General features: G+C 48.9%; 1 long non-coding RNA gene across 1 annotated transcript in view; it reads right to left on the bottom strand.

The window, feature by feature from the left end:
- LOC106559967 overlaps nucleotides 1–22054 on the bottom strand; it is a 127363-nt gene that overhangs the window by 23059 nt on the left and 82250 nt on the right. Inside the window, exon 3 of the long non-coding RNA XR_005354806.1 lies at nucleotides 19763–19855. This is a non-coding gene — a long non-coding RNA (uncharacterized LOC106559967). The remainder of the gene's footprint in view (nucleotides 1–19762; nucleotides 19856–22054) is intronic.

Here is a 22054-nt window from a genome sequence, read left to right as displayed (position 1 = left end):
GCTGGGCGGCCGGTGGACAGAAGTGGCCGTGGGCGACTCTGGGGTGGAGCGCTCAGGGTCCTAGAGCTCCGTGGTCCGGGAGCCTCTGGGAGGCAGGTGCGGCTGTATTTTCCCCATTTTGCCAGGAGAGAATCGTAGCTCAGAAGGACACCATAAATCCCCCAGAGGTCACACAGCTATCAGGTGTCCGAGTCTGTATTTGACCTCCTGCTCCCCCTGCTTTCAGGCATCCAGTGAGGAGGAGAGGCCAGACGGGCTCCGTAGGCAGAGGCTGACATTCATCCAGCACACGTGCCCTGGGCGCCCCCTCTTTCCCAGGGTGGGCGGGATGGGGGCACAGGCCTATCCCAGTCACACCCCTAAAGTTGGGGTGAGCAGAGGGCGCTGCAGGGGCACAAGGTCCTGGAACAGGAAGACGAGCTGCCCCACAGACCAGGGTCTCCAACAGCGGCACCTGCCACCAATTTCCCACCAGGTGGAAAGGTTATCGTGTGGGCCGCGGAGCCTGAGAGCCCAGCTCCAAACCCCAGCTCCGGGCAAGGTGCAGGCCAGCTTCCTCCCCCGGGAAGTGAGGGGCGTGGGGACCCCCCACCCCTGGGTGATGAGAGCATCGACTTTAGCGAACAGGGCAAACTGGCGAGCGTGGTGGCTGGCACACTGCGCGCTCAGCGTGGGCGCCGCTGGGATCGGAGGGGCCGCTAGGATTCCACGGGGGGCGTGTTAGGAGCTCCACGCACACGTGTGCAGTGATGTCACAGAGTTGCCTCCGCTGGGGAAGCCTAGGCAGTGCACGACGCGCCGGCCAAGGGTGGCGGCCTCGTCCAGGGGCTCGCTCCTCAAGCCCGACCACCCTCAACCCGGCCTGGATTTTACGCGCTGGCTGCCCAGGACGGGGAGCGGCCACCAGGGTCGCCAGGCCCGAGGGCATTCCCAGGATGTGGCCTCCCAAAGTGCCAGAACCAGGAAGGTCCTGAGCCAATGGGGACAAGACTGTCCGGGGCCCCAGTAGAGGAACAGCCCAGCCCCCGAACCCCGGGGGCCCGCAGGACGGAGCAGAGGAGACCTCCCGGTGGTGAGGGCCTGTCCACCCTCAGAGCCAAGCGCGCCCTGCAGAGCTGATTTCCAACCTCACGGGATTTCTCAGACTCCCTCAGGACGCCTTTCTTGCTGGAAAGGCGCTCAAATGGGCAAAGGCTCACTTCCCAGAGGGAAACAGGCCACAGCAGCGGGGCGGCAGGCCTGTGCTGCCCACCGGGCTGGATTCCCACCCGCTCTGCTCCAAGTGTTCGGAGGACAGAAGCCACAGCTCCGAGGTCTCCAGGGAGGAAAGGCATGCGAGACCCCCAGGCCCGTCGGGGACACTGTTTGCTCTTGGAAACTCAAGCCCTGGCCATGAACAAAAGCCACTGACCCCATAGCCTGGGTGGGAAGGCTCCGGGATCCAGGTGGCTGTGCTGTCAAGGCCAAGGCCTGGCCTTCACTGGCAGGTGACCCACCTCCCGTCTCCCCAGACCACTCGCCCTCCAGACGGAATGGCTTTTCACGTGGGCCTGGTTTCCTCTATGGCCACGTTTCTGAGAATCAGAAAAGGTTCTCTGAAGAGATGACATTAAGGGCCCAGGAGAAGTCTTCCTCAGGGAGACAGGGGACCCTTCCAGGGTTTGACTCCATTTTCCAGCTGAGGACCCTGAAAGCTTGCATGATACGGGATATGCCCACGGTGGGCACCGAGGTAGGCAACCGAGGCCTGTCGGGGTTGGACGGTTACGCTCCAAAGACCCGCCTCTCCCCACCGAGGGCCGGAGCGGGCCCCCGAAACCAGGGCACCGTCATTCACCCCCCAGACAGGCCGTCGCGTTGCGTAACCCAACTCCGGAAACCCTCAGCAAAAAGAAGCGTCCGTAAGTCGAACAGCGAAAGTCCAGTCCGCCGCACGGCCAGGGGCCTTTCTGGAAAGCCACAAAGTCCATCAGCCAGACCCGAAGGAACATCCAAGCTGCGGCGACAGGAAGCCACGTTCCCACTACTACGGACGTTACCCTCGATGTAGCTCAACGGGGCACCGATCGTCCACCGCACGTCCGACTCCTAGGGCAGCGTTGTTGCAAGGCTGGTTGTTCCCCTGGCCGGATGCTGGGGCGGCTGCCCGCACCCCCTCCTTGCATTTGCCAGTTTTCTATCGATAAGAGAACTCACTAGAACATCAAGCAAGTCACCATCTTTGGGGACCTGGGACTGTGCCCCGTAGAAAGCCGCGGAGACAAAGTGAACCAGTGGGAAGCACGGCCTTCTCCAAGGGCCCAAGGACGAGAAGCAGCCACGTGCGGGAGCCACCTGGGCGACCTGCAAACTTGACTCTGTCCCTCCACCCTTGGGTCTACGGGTGTCCCGGAGGACAGGGGGCGCCTCGTGGACGTCGCAGAGGCCGGCTCGGCGGAGCCTCCTCAGGGGAGGTCACGGGAGGCATCCCCGGCCTGCGGGCCTCCCTTCCCAAGGAGCCTCAGCAGCGGGGCCCTGCCGCCTCCTCCGCCCGGGCAGGGAGGGGGCCGCGGGCACAGGGCGGGCCGGACCCCAGGAGGCGGCCGCTGTGCGGGGCTGAGGCCTCGTCCCTGCTGAGGGGCCCGGGGCGCCCGGTCACAAGCTGGTCGATCGTGGGCACAGAGGAGAACAACACGGTGCAGGGGGCGTGCTTTTCAGGGGTGAGGTCCTAAGGTGTCAGCAAGAGGGGCAGAGGGCAAATGGCAAGGCCCGTGTGCTCCTTCCTCCCGCCCGCAGCCCCGCTCCCCCACCCCGTCCCTCTGCCCACCGTGAGACTCGAGAAGCCGCCAGAAACCTCCAGCCCCGTACCCCATCATCGGGATAAACCAAGGACATTCACAGAGCGTGAGGACAGAGGCAGGTATAGACAGCGCGGACACGTCCTCCCTCTCCACGCCCTTCATCACCCCCCAAGGCCGGCCCACCCGCGAGAGCAAAACACCACAGGAAACTTCTACAGGAGGAGAAAAGAGGCAAAACACCTAAGGGGGGGCAGCCCGGGTGGCTCAGTGGTTTAGCCCCACCTTCGGCCCAGGGTGTGATCCCGGGGTCCTGGGATCGAGTCCCACATCGGGCTCCCTGCATGGAGCCTGCTTCTCCCTCTGCCTGGATCTCTGCCTCTCTCTGTGTGTCTCATGAATAAATAAATAAAATCTTTAAAAAAAAAAAAAGCCTAAGGGGGCAGGCGGTGCCTGAAAGAGCGATGCCAGGCAGGTGTAAGAAGCACAAGCGGGCCATTGCACGTCTCGGGGCACAGCCACCACGCAGGGCTGGGGGCCCACGGTGCACTACAGAGCGCGGCCTTGCTTACAAGGAGCAGCCCTCGGGCGCCTGAGGGGCTCAGTCGGTTAAGCCTCTGACTCTGGGTTTCAGCTCAGGTCACGATCTTGGGGTCGTGGGATCGAGCCCCACGTCAGGCTCTGTGCTCGGCCTGGAGTCCTGCCGGAGAGCATCTCCCTCTGCTCCTCCCCCTGCTCACACAGGCTCTCCCTCTCTCTCTCTCTCTCAAATTTGACAAATCTTTAAAAATGGGGTGGGGGCACATGGGTGGCTCAGCAGTTGAGCATCTGCCTTCAGCCCAGGGCGTGACCCTGGGGACCCGGGATCGAGTCCTGCATCGGGCTCCCTGCATGGAGCCTGCTTCTCCCTCTGCCTGTCTCTGCCTCTCTCTCTGTGTCTCATGAATAAATAAATAAACATTAAAAAAAAAAAAAAAAAAAAAGGGAAGCAGCCCTACTCGACACCTCCATCATGGTCCAGATTTTTTCCAAAAGAAGCTAGAAATTTGGATATTTCTGTGCCATCTTCTGCTATTTACAGGCTGGCATCTAATTTAGGTTTTGTTAAAACAATGCATGACCCCCCAACACCCCCAAAAAGCTACTGGGCCTGAAGAGAGCCTATGGAACATGTGTCTGCCGCCTGCAGGGCTGAGGGACAGCTCTTAGCTGAAGGAGCCCCCGCGGGCCGAGGCCAGGGCCGACTGCGTCCGGGGGTCCGCCCTCGCAGGAGCCGGCCTGCCCAGTCCCCTACTTCTGCTCTGTAGCTGACACCCGGACCTGACCTTGGAGACCTGGAGAGCCCAGGGACAGAGGCCCGGTCCGGCGTGTGCCTGCCCAGGGCCCTTCCACGCGGCCTCCGGCGGCTCGCTGAGAACACGCTTCATGCAGTGACCCAGCCCCGTGCAGTGGCAGCAGGCCGGGGAGGGTGTGGGTCCCCTGGTCCTTGGTCCTGCTGTCACCCCAATCGTAAAAAGCGCTCGAACGAATTAAACTCCTCGAAAAAGTTCTGTCTCCCTGTCAAGTCAGCACCATTTCCGAGGGCCTATGATTGACACGACTCTTAATGTGCATTTTTAAACATGAGACCATTTTGTGTGCAAATATTGCAGGAATATGAATTCCTTGGTCCAGTGATCCCAAGGCTTCCTTCCCTGGTTAGACGCCCAAGGATGAAATTGCCCTTGAATGTTATCCTAGTCCTCTATTATTTTTATCTTGGGGTCCAGAGCATAAATGAAGCGTGTTGGGGAAACCCAATTCTGTAGCCGCTTCCAGAACCTGCCAACGTGCTTGCATCCAGCTGGTCCAGTGTCCTCCGCTGTGGCCCTGCCAGCCTGCCTGGCTACAGGGCAGGTGGGGTGACCCCATGTTGTCCCTAGGGGGACTCCAGGCTCCAACCTTGGCTCTTTTGTCTTTGACACTGGATAGGGACGGCTTCATGCACCTGCCACGTGCTCAGTGCTCAGATTCCCTCACTCAGAAGGACCCTGCCCTGGGCTTAAGGCTCTACTACTGTGTCTTGAAATTCTTTGCTCTAATTTTGTAACAAGTGGCCCTGTTTTTTCATTTGACCCTAGGCCCCACAAACCCTACAGCAGCCCTGCCCTCGAGGGCTCATACCCCAACAGCTACAGCATTGTGGCGCTCAACCTGTGAGAGAACTCTCCACCCAGGAGACACCAGGGGAAAGCTCACTGCCTAAACTTGAAGCCATAGTCACAGTCAAAGAAGCCTCCTCTAAAGCTGTTTACATGTGGCTGCAGGGTGCCCAGCCTGGCCAGGAGGCTGGTGGAAAGCCCAAGAGCCTGCAGGGAGGGAGGGAGGCACTCACATAGAACTATAAGAGCCTAGGATTGGTGTTGCTGGCTTCCTGGAGGCGGGGGCTCAGGGCTCGGCTGACCTCGAGGGGGAATCAGATGGGATTCAGGGTCTGAAGAAGCCGTGAGAATGGAAGGGGAATATGTGGAACACAGGAAGCTGAGGGGTCAGCAGGCTGGAGGGCCTTAAGTGGGAGGGTGGGGTCCTGGGGCCCCTTCCCTGGCCACCCCAGCCACCAGACAGCAACTTTTACACAGCCTCCCAGGGTCACGGCGCCTGCCAGCCCCCAGGCGCCCCCAGTCTCTCATCTCCCTGCACAAAGGCTGCTCTAATTCTCCTTGCAGCCCGGGTGAGAGGCAGTCAGGGAACAATGCTATCTGCGCGTGGTGGCGCCCAAAATACGACTGTCATTTATTTCGTTATATGAAATTAGAGCACGCCTTGTAGCCATAATGAATCATTCCCTTCTTGCCTCGGCCACGGTGTCAGGCAGGAGCTCGGCATCCCCCATTCAGGGCCTTTCACTTCATTGCAGGCTAATAATAACCCACGCGGGTGAGCCACATCTTCCCGACACAATGCAGGACCTGGACGGGCATCGTGGGCAGAAGAGCAGTGCCCATGGGAGAGGGGGGAGCAAGCCAGGTGGGGACCCGGATGGAGCATCATGCTAGGAGAAAGACAATGCCCATGGGGAGGACAGAGACAGTACCAGGATGGGGCCCAGGTGAGAACCTGGGTCGCCCAGGTCGCTGTTTCAGCTGTTCCACCTCATGGGAGCAGAAACTGGGCTCACTGCTCATCTCTCTACCAGGGTTTTTTTCCAATCAGTGCTCAGGTCTAGCTCAGAAACTTCCTTTTAAACGAAACCATATCCTCATCCCCTGCCACCACTGGTACCCTCACCCTCCATTCAAGGGTGAGCTTTCCAGGTACTGACTATTCCTACAGCCTCATCCCACCCTGGCCTAGAGCTGTCAAGAGCTGGCTCCACCTGTCTTATACTGCATCGCAGCGCAGGCTCTGTAGCAGCAGGAGCTCAGTAGATGAGCAAGTGCATCCTGAAGGAGCCAAGTGCTCAGGTGCCTCCCACCAGGGCTATGAGCAGGAGCCCTGTCTCATCCTGGGCAGGGAAGCCAGACCAAGGCCACACCCTACTGAGTCTCCTTCACCAGGACAATGCAAAGCCAGCTCAGGGGAGACTGTCTTTCCAGACCCTATGATTATTGTTGGTCTCTTCCACTAACCGTAACTCCAGGTCTTTAACTGCTGTATCCACAGGAGTAGGCACAAAACCAATTTTGTTGGATGAAAGAAGAAATGAATGAATAAATGAATGAGACCCAAAGGCCATGTGCTAAGCAGCATAGAAGAAACCCCAGGAAAAAGTGATCAGGGAAGGGAGGGTGTTCACTAGTCCCAGAGGAGGTAGAAAAAAAAAAAAAAAAGGCAGACTGACTAAGACCTAAAATCTAAGAAATGACATAGCAGTCAGTTCCTCTGCTTTTCCTTCTGTTTCATATGTGCTAGATGTGGAACTGAGGAAACCAGAAATCTGGAAATGACAACAGTCACAGAAAACAAGCTCCCAGTGAAAGCCTGATCTCTCTAGCCAAAGGACAGGGAGAGGGGAAGCCAAGTAAGGCAGAAAACTTTTAGACAATAACTGCTCTCCTCCAGCCAAACACTACAGGAGGTTAAAAAGTGGTCCTATCCACATCCGCACCAGCAAAGGCCAGAAAGGAAGACTAGGCTTCCACTCTCGGGAGGCCATAACAAGGAACCCCAATATCCCCACTGGGGCAAGGGCTGTCTCTCCAAACTGTCAGTAGAGATCGTGAGGAGCCTAAGTTTCACCTCTCACTTGGAAGCAGCAAAACATGCCTCCAATCTCTGAGGGAGTCAGAGTAGGCATAGCTAAAGATCAAGACTTTCACCATCATCCAGCACAAACAAGACCACCCCCATCACCATGTCATGGCGCCTACATGGGGAGCTAGTACTCTTACCCACACCCAAAGTAGTAAGGATCCTACTCCCTCCAGTGTCAACAGAAGCAAGTGGGAAGCCTTGAGGTAAATTATATTTATATCAGATAAAAGAGACTTCAGAGCAAAGAAATTACCAGAGACAGGGAGGGACATTGTATAATAATAAGAGGGTTAATCCATCTAAAAGACATAATCCTAAATCTGTGTGCACCAAATAACACAGCTGCAAAATATCTAAAGCCAAAACTGTTGGCAGCCCACACTCCTCTACCAAAGTGATGACAAAACCATCCAAAACAAAAGTTTTAAGTAAGATTCAGAGGCTCAAAACACAAATTCCCAGGTATCATTTTAAAAAATCATCAGCATACACAGGAAACAAAGGTCTCAAAGTGAATAAAAAAGACAATCAGATGCCAACACCAATACTAGAGAAGTGTTATAATTATTTGACAAAGATTTTAAAGCACTTGTCGTTTAAAAAATGCTCCAGTGAGCAATTGCAAACACACTTTGAAATGAATGGGGGAAAAAAGAATCTCAACAAAGAAAAAAAAGGCATAAAGAAGAACCAAATGGAAATTTTGGAACTGAAAATCATAATAACCAAAGTAAGAAGCTAAGTTAGTGAGCCAAAGAGGAGAATGGAGGGGAAAGAGGAAAGAATCAGTGAACTGGAAGAGAGAACAAATGACATCAACCAGTCTGAACAACAGAGAGAAAAAATATACTCAAAAAAATAATAGAGCCTCAGAGACCTGTGAGATTATAACAAAAGGCCTAACAACATTCATTTCATCAGAGCCCTGGAAGGAGAGAAGAAAGAGGATGGTACTAGATAGTGCTCACAGGAAGAAATTTGATATAAGATTTGACAAAAGACATAAACCTACAGAGTCAAAGAGCTAAGTTTACCCAAACAGTATATATACAAAAACAAACAAACCAAAAAAACCACCATAATCAAACTTCTTAAAACTAAAGATAAAACAAAATCTTAAAAACAACTAGAAAAAAAAAAACCTCATCTTAATATAGGGGTATAAGAATAATAGAATAATAGTAATTTCCCATCAGAAACCACAGAGGTCAGTAGAAGAGGCACAATGTTCTTCAAGTACTGAAAAGAAAATAACTGCCTACCCAGAATTCTATACCCAGCAAAAATACCCACCAGTAATTAAGGAGAAATTAAGACATTCTCCAGTGAGGGAAAACTTAGAATTTGTCCAGGGCAAACCAACCCTAAAAGAATAGCTAAGGTAAGTTCTTAGCTATAAGATACCCTAAAAGAAAGGATACCCTAAAAAAAATGTGTAACATCAAGAAGGAAGAGAGAATTCAATAAGCAAAAATCTAGGTAAAATAAATAGGCCTCCCTTCTCTTGAGTTTTCCAAATCATGTTTGATGGTTGAAGCAAAAATTATAACACTGTTTGATGTGATTCTAAATGTACATAGAGAAAATATTTGGGGGAAATGGTGTTATAACTGGGGAAGATAATGTTACTTAGAGGGAGATCATGTTTCTATGCTTCATTCAAACTAGTGAAGTAATGACACCAGTAGATATCTGGGGTTTTTTTTAGTGTATCTCTTAGTATGGCTTTTTCAGTGGCTGTTCTAGGTATTACATTCTTTATACATAACCATAACTCACTCAACATGAAAAAGATAATGTGAATAGCCCTATAATGATTAAGAAATTTGAATTTGTAATTTTTGAACTCCCAATAAGGAAATCTCTAGACCCAGATGGTGTCACTGGTGAATCCTATCAAATGTTTAAAGAAGAATTAACACCATTCCACATAATCTCTCCCAGAAAATAAATAGAAGAACACTTCCCAATTCATATTATGACACTTGTATTATCCTGATATGAAAACCAGACAAAGACTGTGGAAGCCAGGAAGGGAGGAGTGGAGGGAACCAGGGAAGGAAGGAAAGAGAGAGGGTGAGAGAGACTGAGGGAGGGAGAGATGGGGAAAAGGAGGAAGGGAGAGAAGAGAAAAGGAAACTACATGAATATAGATAAAAAAAAAACTTCACAAATATTGACAAATAGGATTCAGCAATATATAAAAAAATACTACACACAATTAACAAATGGCATGTGTTCCTCCAATGCAAGTCTGGTTCAATATCAGAAAATCAACCAATGCAATCCACCATAGTAACAGACTAAAATATAAAAACCATATGATGATATTAATTGATGCAGAAATATTCGATAAAGTGCCTCTACAAACAACTTACAGCTAACATTGCACCTAATGGTGAAAGACTAAATGATTTTCCCCTGAGTTTAGGCAAGGTGTCACCATCAACACATTTATTCAACATGTTGCTGGAAGTTTTAGCTGGTATGATACTTTTTTAAAGGAAATAAAAGACACACAAGTGAGAAGAGAAGAAATGAAATTGTTGCCATTTGCCCATGCCATGATTATCTATTTAGAAATCTATTTTTAAAACTTCCTAGGACTAAAAGCAAGTTCAGTAAGTTTTCAGGATACCAGGTAAACATGCAAAAATCAATTGTATCTCAATATACTACCAGTGAACACGTCAACACCAAGGTTTAAAATAGAGTGCATTTTTAAAAATATTTTTATTTACTTATTTATAAGAGACACATAGAGAGAGGCAGAGACACAGGCAGAGGAGGTAGCAGGCTCCCTGCGGGGAGCCCGATGTGGGACTTGATCCCAGGACCCTGGGATCATGCACCCTGAGCTGTAGGCTGATGTTCAACCACTGAGTCACCCAGGTGTCCCTATCTTTGATTTCTTTAATCATCGTGTGTAGCTGTCTGTATATGTCTTGCACATGTTTTGTAGGGTTTATACCTTAGTATTTTTTTTTTCTGAACAATTATAAGTGTACTCTATTTTGGGACACCTGGATGGCTCAGCAGTTGAGCATCTGCCTTTGGCTCAGGGCGTGGTCCCAGGACCCCGGGATCAAGTCCTGCATCAGGCTCCTGGTAGGGAGCCTGCTTCTCCCTCTGCCTGTATCTCTGCCTCTCTCTCTGTGTCTCTCATGAATAAATAAATAAAATCTTTTTTAAAAAAAAGATCTAAATAAACAAGGACACATACTATGTTCATGGATAAGAAGACTCAATGTGCTAAGGATTACTTCTCCTCAAAATGACATACAGGTTTAGTGCAATTTCTATCAAAATCCCAGGAATGAATATAAGATGTATATATTACACTGAGTGAAAAAACCAGTCCCCAAAGATATAATTCCATTTATATAACATTCTTGAAATGACACAAGTATAGAAACAGATTAGTGGTTGCTAGGAATTAAAGAGTGGTTGGGAAGCAGAAGGAAATAAAACAAGGATGACATGCGGTGTTCTTATGGGGATGGAACTGCTTTGTATGTCGCCTACATCAATGTCAATATCCTGATTGTGATAGAGCACCATAGTTTTACAGAACAGTATGATTAGGGAAACTCGGCAAAGAGTTCATGGGATCGCTCTGTATGATTTCTTATAACTGCATGTGAATTTATAGTTATCTCAAAATAAAAGGTTTCATTTTTTTAAATACCTAAAAATAAAGATGACCAAATAGTTGATGATAGGTACTTCTCCTTATAAAAGTATTCCAGCTAATGAATTAAGAAGATGTGAGAGAAAACAGAACATAACCATTTTTGCAGGCTTAAAATATTGGAAGATGTCAGCTTCTGGGGTCATTGGCCCCTCTGGTCGGAGAGTGTGCACCCCTTCTCAGAAAAATGAAATCTAATAAAATATATATGTTATAAACTATTGAAATACAGTCATCAAAATGTTTTATTAAAAGAAAGCAAACCTGTGGCATAATAATATGTGTGCATCTTCATTTATGTATCAAATAATAAGGTCTAGTGGCAGGTCCAATCATTTCAAAGTGGAAATGAGCATAAGTTGTATTTTGAGACACAGATATCTGCAATAGATATAATTCTATAATTTCTACTGGGGAGGAAGTCACAGGATATACAAGAGACATAGGAACACGTTAAGTGACATGAAAACAGAGCAACCAGCAAAATCAAGTCCAGGGGGAACAGTATGGATCATCCAGTTCCTTGAATAAATTCCAAAGGGAAGAGAGAGAAAGTGTGAGAAAAGGTGAGGCATGCCGCCCAATCGCAATGGATGGACCTTATCTGATTCAAACAAAGAAATTGTTTCAAAGAAGAAGTCAGGTTCTGAGACAAGCAGAGGAAACTGACCATCGACTGGATATTTGACAATATGGAGGAATTCGGGTAATAAAGTGAGATAAAAAAAATAATAAAAAAAAATAAAAAAATAAAGTGAGATAAAGGTGTCACACTTTAGGCTTTTTTGAGAAGTCCTTATCTTTTAGAGATGCATTCTGAAGTAGTGATGGGTGAAATAACATGGTATCTGGGATTTGCTTCAATAAACCAGGGGACAGGAAGGAGCCCGGGAGTTGGATCTGGGCAACAGGTACCCGGGGTTCTGTTTCTCTGAACTCATGTTCCTTTTGCACATTTGCTACGTTTTCTATCGTGAAAAGTCAAAATTAAAGCTGCAACGAATGTCATCGTACATGATTCTTTGTTTTCATCTAGGATTATTCCCTGCAATTTCTAAAAGCGGAATTTAGGAGTTGAGGGGTGTGCACGCTGTAAGGTTTCTGCTGGAGTGAAGTAGAGGGACAGGAAGAAACCAGGACCGCTCCTGGTGTGGGACGGGAACATTTTCAGAGGTAGGGCTCGCCCTCTTCCACGCTGCCTCTCCTCCTCCTGGCCCGGATGAGCCCTTCCTCTAGGAAAGAATCCAAATGTTAGCAAGCACTCAAACTCTGCTTCTCATAGTTCAAACTTGCCTGGCTCTTGCACCCAACTGTAACTGTAAGATGGTTTCTTCACCTAATCTCGGTGGGCGGGTATAGGTGCTCGGTCTCTTTCTTTTATGCAAGATGCTGTAGCAACACGCTTGTGGTATATTACTGTGTCCTCAAGATAAATTCTTAGAGGAGCCTCCCTCAGTCACAAGGAGAGGGATTTTGCCCTCCTGGAATCAGTCCCCTTTACTCCCACCTGCAGCCAGCAGTACTCTGGTTCCTTGCCTCTGGCTAGATACCCTCAAATCTGCAAACAAACACTGAAGGATTTACTGGGTTAATATTAGGCCACTCTCTATGAACAGCCGCATCTTTTATTACTGGGAGGTTGAACATTCTAATGTGGTAAACTCAGATGCACAGGAGAAAGTTTAGTTCCTTGGGCTCCCTAGGAATATAAGGTCTAGCATTTTACCTTAGGAGAATGAGTTTTCAGTTGCCAAGCCCTTCACTGCCCAAGCTCGCATCATCCAAGAGCCATGATTCCCAGTGTGGCGCCCCAGACTCCTGCAGGGGAACCACCTGGAGTGAAGGTCCCAGGGACACCCTCTAGAAGCAGCCTCTGGGAGTGAAGACTGGGCATCACTGTGAAACCCTTATGATGACCCAGACCTAGAAACAACTGTCCCAGCCCCTCCCCCTTAAAAACTGGGCTGGGGTACAGCTGGAGCTCTTGCCCAAGAGGCAACCATAAGTACCAAGCTCCTGAATGAGCCACCACTGAATCGAGGATAAAAGGAAGGAAGTGCTTAATTAACTGACCAATGAATTTATTAATGAACAAATGAGTCAATTCATTAATAAATGAGGAAATAAGGGGCGCCTGGGTGGCTCAGTCAGTTGAGAGTCCAACTCTTGGTTTTGGCTCAGGTCATGATCTCGGGGTCATAGGATCAAGCCCCGAACTGGGCTCCACGCTCAGCAAGGAGTCTGCTGGAGATTCTCTCTCTCTCCCTCTGCCCCTCCCCCTGTTCTCTCTCTCTCTCTCTCTCTCTCTCTCTCTCAATAAATAAATCGTTCTTTAAAACAATGGAATGAGTAAGTGGATTGCTTAATAAATAAATAGCTAAGAGGGGCGCCTGGGTGGTTCAGTCAGTTAAGCATCTGCCTTTGGCTCAAGTCATGATCCTGGCATCCTGGGATCGAGCCCCACATTGGCCTCCTTGCTCAGTGGAGAGCCTGCTTCTCCCTCTGCTGCTCCCCCTGCTTGTGTGCTCCCTCGCACTCTCTCTCTGTCAAATAAATAAATAAAATCTTTAAAATAAATAAATACATAGCTAAGACAACTAGAATGAATAATACTGAAATGTGTACGGAAAGACAAAAGACCCCAAATATCCAAAGCAGGCTTGAGAAAGAACAAAGCTGGGGGTATCACGAGCCCAGATTTCAAGATATATCACAAAGCTGTGGTCATCAAAAGAGTATGGTGCTGGCACAGAAACAGACACGGGGGTCAACAAAACAAGGTAGAGAGCCCAGAAGTCAACCCATGCTTTTATGGTCAATTAATCTACATGAAAGGAAGCAAGAATATCCAAGGGGGGAAAGACAGTCTCTTCAACAAATGATGTTGGGAAAAATGGACGGCCACATGTGAAAGAATGAAATTGGACCACTTTCTTACACCCCACACAAAAATAAACCCAAAATAGATTAAAGACCTAATTGCGAGACCTGAAAAAAAAAATTCCTAAAAGAGAACGTAAGCAGTAATTTTTCTGACATGGATCCTAGAAATATTTTCCTAGATATGTCTCCTCAGACAAGAGAAACAAAAGCAAAATTAAGTGGCTGGGAGTACACCAAAATAAAAATGCTTTTGCATAGTGAAGGAAGCTATCAAGAAAACAAAAACAACAACCTACTGAAGGAGAGAATATATTTGCAAATGATATATCTGATAAGGAGCTAATATCCAAAAAATATAAAGAATTTATATTATTTATGCAACTCAACACTAAACATACTCACATGCACACACACACACACACACACACACACATTTAAAAATGGGCAGAGGACCTGAATAGACATTTTCCAAAGAAGCCATACAAACGGCAAACAGCCGTGTGAAAAGATGCTCAACATCACTAATCATCACGGAAATGCAAACCAAAACCATGATAGGATCTCTCCTTACACCTGTCAGAATGGCTAAAATCAAAAAGACACGAAATAACAAGTGTTGGCAAGGATGTGGGGGGGGGTGAAGGGTCTCTCGTGCGCCATTGGTGGGAAGGCAGTTTGTGCAGTCACCGTGGAAGACCGAATGGAGGTGCCTCAAAAAATTAAAAATAGAAACTCCATAAGATCTGATCATTCCACTACTGGGCGTCTCCCCAAAGAAAATGAAAACCCTAGTTTGAAAAGATATGCTCACCCCTACGTTTACTGCAGCTTTATTTGCAAAAGCCACGATATGGAAGCAGCAGCCCAAGTGTCCATCAGTAGATGAGTGGATAAGGAAGACGGCGTGTGTGTGTGTGTGTGTGTGTGTGTGTGTGTGTGTGTGTGAAGGAATATTACTCAGCCATAAAAAAAGCAAAACTTTGCCATTCGCACCGACGTGAATGGACCTAGGGGACATAATGCCAAGTGAAACAAGAGAACGACAAACACTGTATGATTTAATGCTTATGTGGAATTTAAGAAACAAATGAACAAACACACACACACAAAAAAAAAAAAACCACAAAAAAAAACCCAGGCTGTTAAATACAGAGAACAAATGGACGGTTGCCAGGGGTGTGGAACAGAGAAAGGGGATCAAGAGCACACTTAGGGTGGCGAGCGCCGCGTATTGCACAGAGCTATTGAGTCGCTGTACTGTACGCCTGAAACTGACAGAACAGTTTGTGAAGTTCACTCCCATAAAAAATAATTTTTAAAAGTCCAAGAATAGATAAATAAATACGTGCCTAGGAGAAGGAAAGGAGCGTTCGTCCCAAGCGGGGAGTCTGAGGACAGGGCAGGTGCGGAAGCCCACCGGGTTGCCCACCTCCCCGCTGCTGGAGGAGGGGATGGGTCTCGTACTCAGCCCGGTGGCCCGGACACTGCTGGCTGGGGCGCCCCAGGGACCGGAGAGCTCAACAGCACCCACGATGCTTGCAGGCCCAAAATAACTGTGTTTTATGTTCTCTACGCATTTTTCGAAGACTGTTTATACGAGTCCCCTGCTACAAATCAAATAATTGTGGGGGCTGGGAGCATTCGCAACATCTGAAATAAGGTAACACACGCTGCCCGGTAACTGAGCACCCACGTTCTGAGTTAGCAGTGATGATTTCCCAAATTCCCATCAGTAAACAGAAATCTGGGTAGCTGAGGACCAAAAAAGCTCCTTTCTCCCTTCCGGCCTCCGCTTGCCTCGTCCTTCCACCTTTTCCTGTTGGTCTTCCTAAGAAGGGTTAGGGTCCTGAGCCGCACTGTAGCCCCCACGGCCCCGGGCGGCCAATCCTTGCCCGGCGGTCGCAGGAGCAGGTGCATGCCCAGCTCTCCGAGCAGCTGCCCCAGGACCGTGGTTCGGACGTCTGTGCCGTCCAGCTCGGAAGCCGTGCTCTCACCTGGGCCTCGGCCTCAGTGCCACGGGCAGCCGGGGGTGGGCAGCGGGGGACAAGACTCCAGACTCCGGAGTCAGCGCCCAGTTACTGGAGAGCGTGCATGTCCCCGAGTGGAGTATGAGCCACAGGCCACAGGCCACAGGCCGGCAGGGGACACGTAGCTGCTCAAGACTGGCGCTTCCTCTTCCCAGCAGCCCCTGGCTACAGACCCTCCTCTCCATAAAAAACCCAGGAATTGCTCATTTGCAGGACTCATTTCTTTAAAAAAACAATGTTCATAGAAATTAGGGACCCTCAAAACTCATGCGAGTTTTCTCAAGGGGTTTCTTTAGCTCCTCTGCCCTGACTGCCTTCTAGAATTCTCTTCCCATCCGACCAAAGCAGCCAGGGCCTCTGAACCCTGGCGGAGCAAGAATTGCTCATTTCTATTTTAATAGTCTGAATACCACCACCCCTGGGGTGCATCATTTTCTAGTTCTATAGCAAAGAGATGGCTCTGGCTACACCCTCCCCTGTCCCCACCGGGGGACGCCAGCCCAGGGGGCAAAGCCGAGGACCTGGCCCTCCGCCCCCAGGCTGCTCAGTGTCATCCAGGTGAGTCGCACCTGTGCCTTTCCCGCCAGCCGGGCCTGCTCCCTCACGTCTAGGGGACCCGTCCGGGCACCCTGCTCTTCACCACTGTGACTTCAACTTCTCGTCATAAAACGAAATGATTCTGCTGTTTATGCTGTTAGCTACATTTATCTTTAAGAGCAAGATGTTGAGTTTAGTTTTAATGATGAAAAAAGCCTTTCAAAGGATAACTCATTGGAACTCATTATGTACTATAAAGGCCACTATTTAAAGATTCAGTAATTCCAGTGATGATCTTTTTAAAGCAGATTTATAGCAGAAAATAGTTAGATTCTTTGACTTCGGTTATAATTTTCCATTTTGTAATTTAATACTCCTTTAGTTTATATTTGCACATTAAAAATATAGCATCTAAAAGTCCATCATTAAATACTTTTAATAAGTGCAATAAATAAGTTTTACAGTGTGCATAAATCTAAAAACAAAACCCAACATAAATTGTTAATCTTACACTTTTTCTCATTAATTGCAATACATAAACATATGTTTTATACAAAGATATTTGCTACAAAATAAGTATAATAAATACAGTTTACCACATGTATTAATCTTAATAGTTACAAGCTGTTAATCTTATATATTAGGTAATAATTTGCAATAAATAATTGTTTATTATCTTGATGTTTGCTTGTCTTGGGTTTTAGCAATATGCAATAAAGAAATGCAATTTTGAATAATTTGATTGTAAGACTGCTGGGGAAATACTGTATGTTATAATTAGCTGAGAGAGGTTTCTGTTCACAAGAAGAACCACAGAGACGGGGAGAAATCACCAACCCATACGTTAGCGAGTCCGTAAATAATTTCAAAAGTTGAGTTCGGTTTCAAATAAAACACATTTTTAAACTTAAAGGCAAAAGCAATTAGTGCGACACGTCCCGTCCTTGAGTGCCTTCATCCTCACACAGTCAAAGGAGACAAAGAGAGCGGGAAGGCCGTGGAACCTGCCCAGGTCTTGGGATGGGAATGGCTGCCCACGAGGTGGGAGGAGTGGACAGCCTGCCCCACCGGCCGGGGCCTCCCCTCGGCCCGCAACCGCACCCTCCGCAACCCGCAGCAGGAGCGTGGGCGCACACACAGCACCCTCCGCACCCGACCCCCGGCCGACACCCGCTCCATTCCACCAGAGCCCCGCGTGCTATTTTTCAGGGAGGGGTTGTCACCTTTACTGAACTTAATAAAAACTGTTAATCTTATATGTAAAGGTAATAATTTGTCATAAATAATTGTTCATTATCTGGGTATTTGCTTGTCTTGGAGTTTAGCAATATGCAATAAAGCAGTGCAATTTTGAGTAATTTGATTGTAAGACTGCTGGGGAAATGCGGTGGATTGTAATGAGCTGAGGAAGGGTCCTGTGGGCGAGAGACACTGAGATGGAACCAGACCACCAGCTTCGGGCCAATGTCAAGCCGGCGACCTCGCTGCTGACGACACGGGGTCTTCAAATATTCACTCCAAGACAGAAAGCTCACCAGCTCCCTGTCCTCAGGAACCCCGCCCTGGCTGAATTAGGACTTGGTCCCTGAGTGATGCTGAGGTGGTCCCCAGGGTCCTACGGTGGGCGTGGGAAATGCAGGTGTGGAGGCCGGAGGGGGGGGGGGTTCCTGGCCGAGGCTCCACGAGGCCCCTAGGCCGGCCGCTGGCGTCAGAGAGCGAGCACCCTGTGCGCTTTGTCTTTGTGAGATCCCAAGGGCACAGTCACTTTAGGAAAACCTGCCCCAGCCAAGGAAAGAAAGGAAGGAGCGAGGGGGCAAGAAAGAGGGGAAGGCGGGGGGAGGAAGAGAGGGTGGGAGAAGGAAGGAGGGAAAGGAGAGAGGGAGGGAGGGAGAGAGAGAAGAGAAAATAAAGAGAGACTCTAAACTAAACTCCATTCCCGAACTACCTCCCCATCACCTACCCCTCCCCCCCCAAACCTACCTCTCTCCCCATCCTCCTCCATACTCCCTCCCTCCTGCCTCCCTCCCTCCTCCCTACCCTCCTCCCTTCCCCTCCACCCCCCCCCCCTCCCTCCCCCCCCCCCTACCCACCTAACAGAACAATCAATAACATACCCCAAAGAAAGAAAAAGAAAGAAAGCCAAGAAGGAACCAGGACAGCCGTGGGGATGCGTGATCCCCCGACCACTCCTCCCACCGCACCTGCTCCGGCCCCACACGCTGCCGAGCGTCAAGTGATAGAAAGGTGCCTGCACGGAGGCGCCCTGGCCATGTGCTCCCGGGGCTTTAGCATCTCCCACTTCCCCGCTTCCGGCGCTGGGGGCCGCTCACACAGCCAGCCCGCCCCCCCCCCCCCCCCCCCCCCCGTCTCACATGCAGCTCTGCAGCCTCCCCTGCCATGGGAGCCTCTGGCACCTCCCTGCCCCGCGCACACCCTGGGAGGGCGCCCTTCACGGGGGCAACGGAACAGCTCAGCACATGGCCACTCCCACCGAGGGGCCGGCTTCAGGCAGAGCTGGTTCCAGGTTCCCGGGAGCAGGTTCCATGAGCCCAAGGGCCCAGGGGTCACAGTGAGCAGCTCCCCTCCCAACACCCTGCTCCCTGCCAGGCTGGACAGGGACGGAAGCCATCACACACGCGTGTGCACACACACACACACGCACACACACACACACGCCCTGAGGCAGGCATCTCCATCAAAGCCCTCTGCCCAGGCTCACCAACCCCCCAACCCTGAATGTGAGACAATAGGACACTAGGTCTCAGGATGCTGCTAGGCCCCAGGAGGAGGCACCAGCCGGAGCCCCCCGGCGCCCCCCTCCCAAACCCTGATATTGAGGAGGCCTCCCGGAGTTCACCAGGAGCCAGCAGAGCCCCGCCCCAGCTCATCCAGGGGAAGAAATTTTAGGACATTGCCGGATTCTCCGGGAACCCTGGCTAATCCAGGCTTGGGGTGAGGGGTCCAGCGGGAAAGGGGGACTGCTCTCATGCGAGAGCCCCAAAGTGGGGGGGACCGCACGCTCTTGTCAGGCTCAAGGCGAAGGGGACGACGGCTGCAGAAAGTCTGCAACTGCCACAAAAAAAAAAAAAAAAAAAAAAAAAAAGCAGCGGCAGGAATGAGGAACACTGTAGAGCCACGCGGGCAGACGGCAGCGCGCCCTGGGCCCGGCCCGGAGATGCGAACAGCAAGCAGGGTCCCTGGGCGGCGAGGGGCAACTGCGGAAATCTCGCAGCCAGATGAAGCTCATAAATTTCCCCTATGAACAATTGTTTTCATTTCCCTCCCATGCCACTAGATATTATAAGTGGAAAGCAAAACACAAGTAAATATGTTCATTCCACTCTCGTGATCAGTGATAAACGGGAGACTGCAGAGGCTGGCAAAGGTCAGCGGGCCGCGGGCGGCGGGTCTGCGAGCGGACACTGCCACCCTCCGGCCGCGCGCGGGACTGCACCGCCCGGCACCGCCCGGCCCGCAGGCCCACCTCCCGCCGGGCCCAGGTCCAGGGCATCCCCACACTCAACCTGCCGGAAGGCCAGAAACTGCAGGAGGAAGCCTCAAATTTCAAAGCACCATCCCCCATCACCCCCCTTGCTGAGTGTAACCACTCCTACCTACAATCGAGCGCATCTTTCCGGGCTCATCCTCTGAGCTGCATCTTTCCGGGCTCATCCTCTGCGCTCTCTACCAGGCGTACAGAGCTATGCCTGCCAAAAAAAGGAAAAAAAAAAAAAAAAAAAGATAAAACTGTCCGTGCAACACGTTCACTCGCGATTTTCCACGCGGCGTTCAAGCTGAGCTGATTTCCAGGAGTATCTTTTTAAGGGCTGCCTAATAGTTCAGCTTGTGGCTGTCTCGGAAGTTATTTATCCACCACCCTCCTGCCCCCACCCCCCAACCCCCTGTAACTGTTCATTTTAAGTGTTTCTAACGTTTGGACCGTTCCAGGTTCAACGTTGTAGCTGAAATCTTTTACGCACAAACTCGTGTTCACGTTGTTTAGGCCACTAGAGGTGGAATTACTAAGAAAACAGTTTTAAGGCTCTTGATGACATTACTCTTTTCTAGGCGTGTAATGCCCATATGAAGAATATTACAGGAAATGACGGGTGGACATAAAACAGTTCAAACGAATAACGGAAGCAGATGCACTGGTTCTCGGGCAGGAAGGCTCTGCACCGTCAACATGTCAGTCTTCTCCCATCTAATCTTTCAACCAAATGCAACTCCAAAAAAAAAAAAAATTCCTTCAAAGCTTTGTTCATGTTTTGTTAGACTGAATGCAAATTCTACTTGAAAGTATATATATGTTTTTTTTTATTTTATTTTTTTTAATAATAAATTTATTTTTTATTAGATAAATATGTTTTTTCAAAAAATAGCCAAGGAATATTTTCATTGAAAAAGGAAAAGAGAGGAAAATGCGATTTGTTCAACCAGATATTAAAACATATTGCAGGGCAGCCCGGCTGGCTCAGCGGTTTAGCGCCGCCTTCGGCCCAGGGCGTGATCCTGGAGACCTGGGATCGAGTCCCGCATCGGGCTCCCTGCATGGAGCCTGCTTCTCCCTCTGCCTGTGTCTCTGCCTCTCTCTCTCTGTCTCTCATAAATAAATAAATAAATAAATAAATAAATAAATAAATAAATAAATAAATAAACTATATATAGATTTTTTTTTTTTTTTTTCTAAATGAGTGGTTAAGCATGCAACTCTTGATCTCAGTCCAGGTCTTGATCTCAGGGTTCAAGCCCCATGCTGGGCTCCATACTGGGTGTGGAGCCTACATTAAAAAAAAAAAAAAAAGTGAAGCACAAAATAAAGAGTGCAGAAAGACCCAAATACGCATACATACCTATTTTTAACGCAAAGGCATTTCATAACAATGAGGGAAGGACGGCTAACCGATACTAATACAAGTACAATCTGCCACTCATCTGGAATATAAAATTAGTGCCCTGCTTGATGCCACATATTAAAGCAAATCTTACAGGAATTAAAGATTTGTCATTTTAAGTGAAATTTAAAAAGTAGCACCTACGTAAATTGTAATGGGGAAGCTTTTCCTAAATCCAATTCCAAGGGCAGGATCTAGAGAGGGGAAAAAGATAGCTAAATTTGAATTGTACAAATTTAAAATATCCACACGCGAAAAATACGATTTTGCAACTGAGAGGTAAACCAAAACCAGGGGGAGAATTTAATACATATAATAGGAGGTTAATTCCCCTACTGTAAAAAAGCTTTCTAGCAAACGAATAACGAAAATCTATCTTAACAGGAAAAACTGTTACTGAGGACCTGACCAGCAATTCACAAGAGAATAGAATATTTTTTTAAAGATTTATTTCTATTTATTTATGATAGACACAGAGAGAGAGAGAGAGAGGCAGAGACACAGGCAGAGGGAGAAGCAGGCTCCACGCAGGGAGCCCGACACGGGACTCGATCCCAGGACTCCAGGATCGCGCCGCTGAGCCACCCAGGGATCCCCAATTCACAAAAGAATAAATACAAATAACAAATAAGCCTATAAAAGATGCCCGACCTTATTAGTCATCAAAGATATGCAAATTTAAACAAAAATGAGATCATTTGGGTGCCTGTATTGGTAAAGATAGAAACGATGATAATAGAGAGTGTTGTCAAGGGTGATGAAATGAACCCCTTTGACACCCCCGGTGACAGGGTAAGTTGGGTAACCTTTATGCGGGGTAATTTGGTAATAGTATCAAAATCCTTAAAAATGCATGACCCAAAGATTCTAGTTCCAAAGGAATCACTCACGGATGTGTATAAAGATTTAGCTCAGGTTGTTCATTGCTTTTGGAAACAAATCCTATGTCCAACAATAGAAAAGTGAACAGAGTAGATGTGCATGTATATCCATAAAAATTCTCCATCCAAC

This window comes from Canis lupus, chromosome 1 (genome assembly GCF_011100685.1).
Source record: "Canis lupus familiaris isolate Mischka breed German Shepherd chromosome 1, alternate assembly UU_Cfam_GSD_1.0, whole genome shotgun sequence".
Classification (NCBI taxonomy): Eukaryota; Metazoa; Chordata; class Mammalia; order Carnivora; family Canidae; genus Canis; species Canis lupus.
Note: the sequence above shows the minus strand (reverse complement) of the source record. Positions and strands in the feature narration are given on the sequence as shown.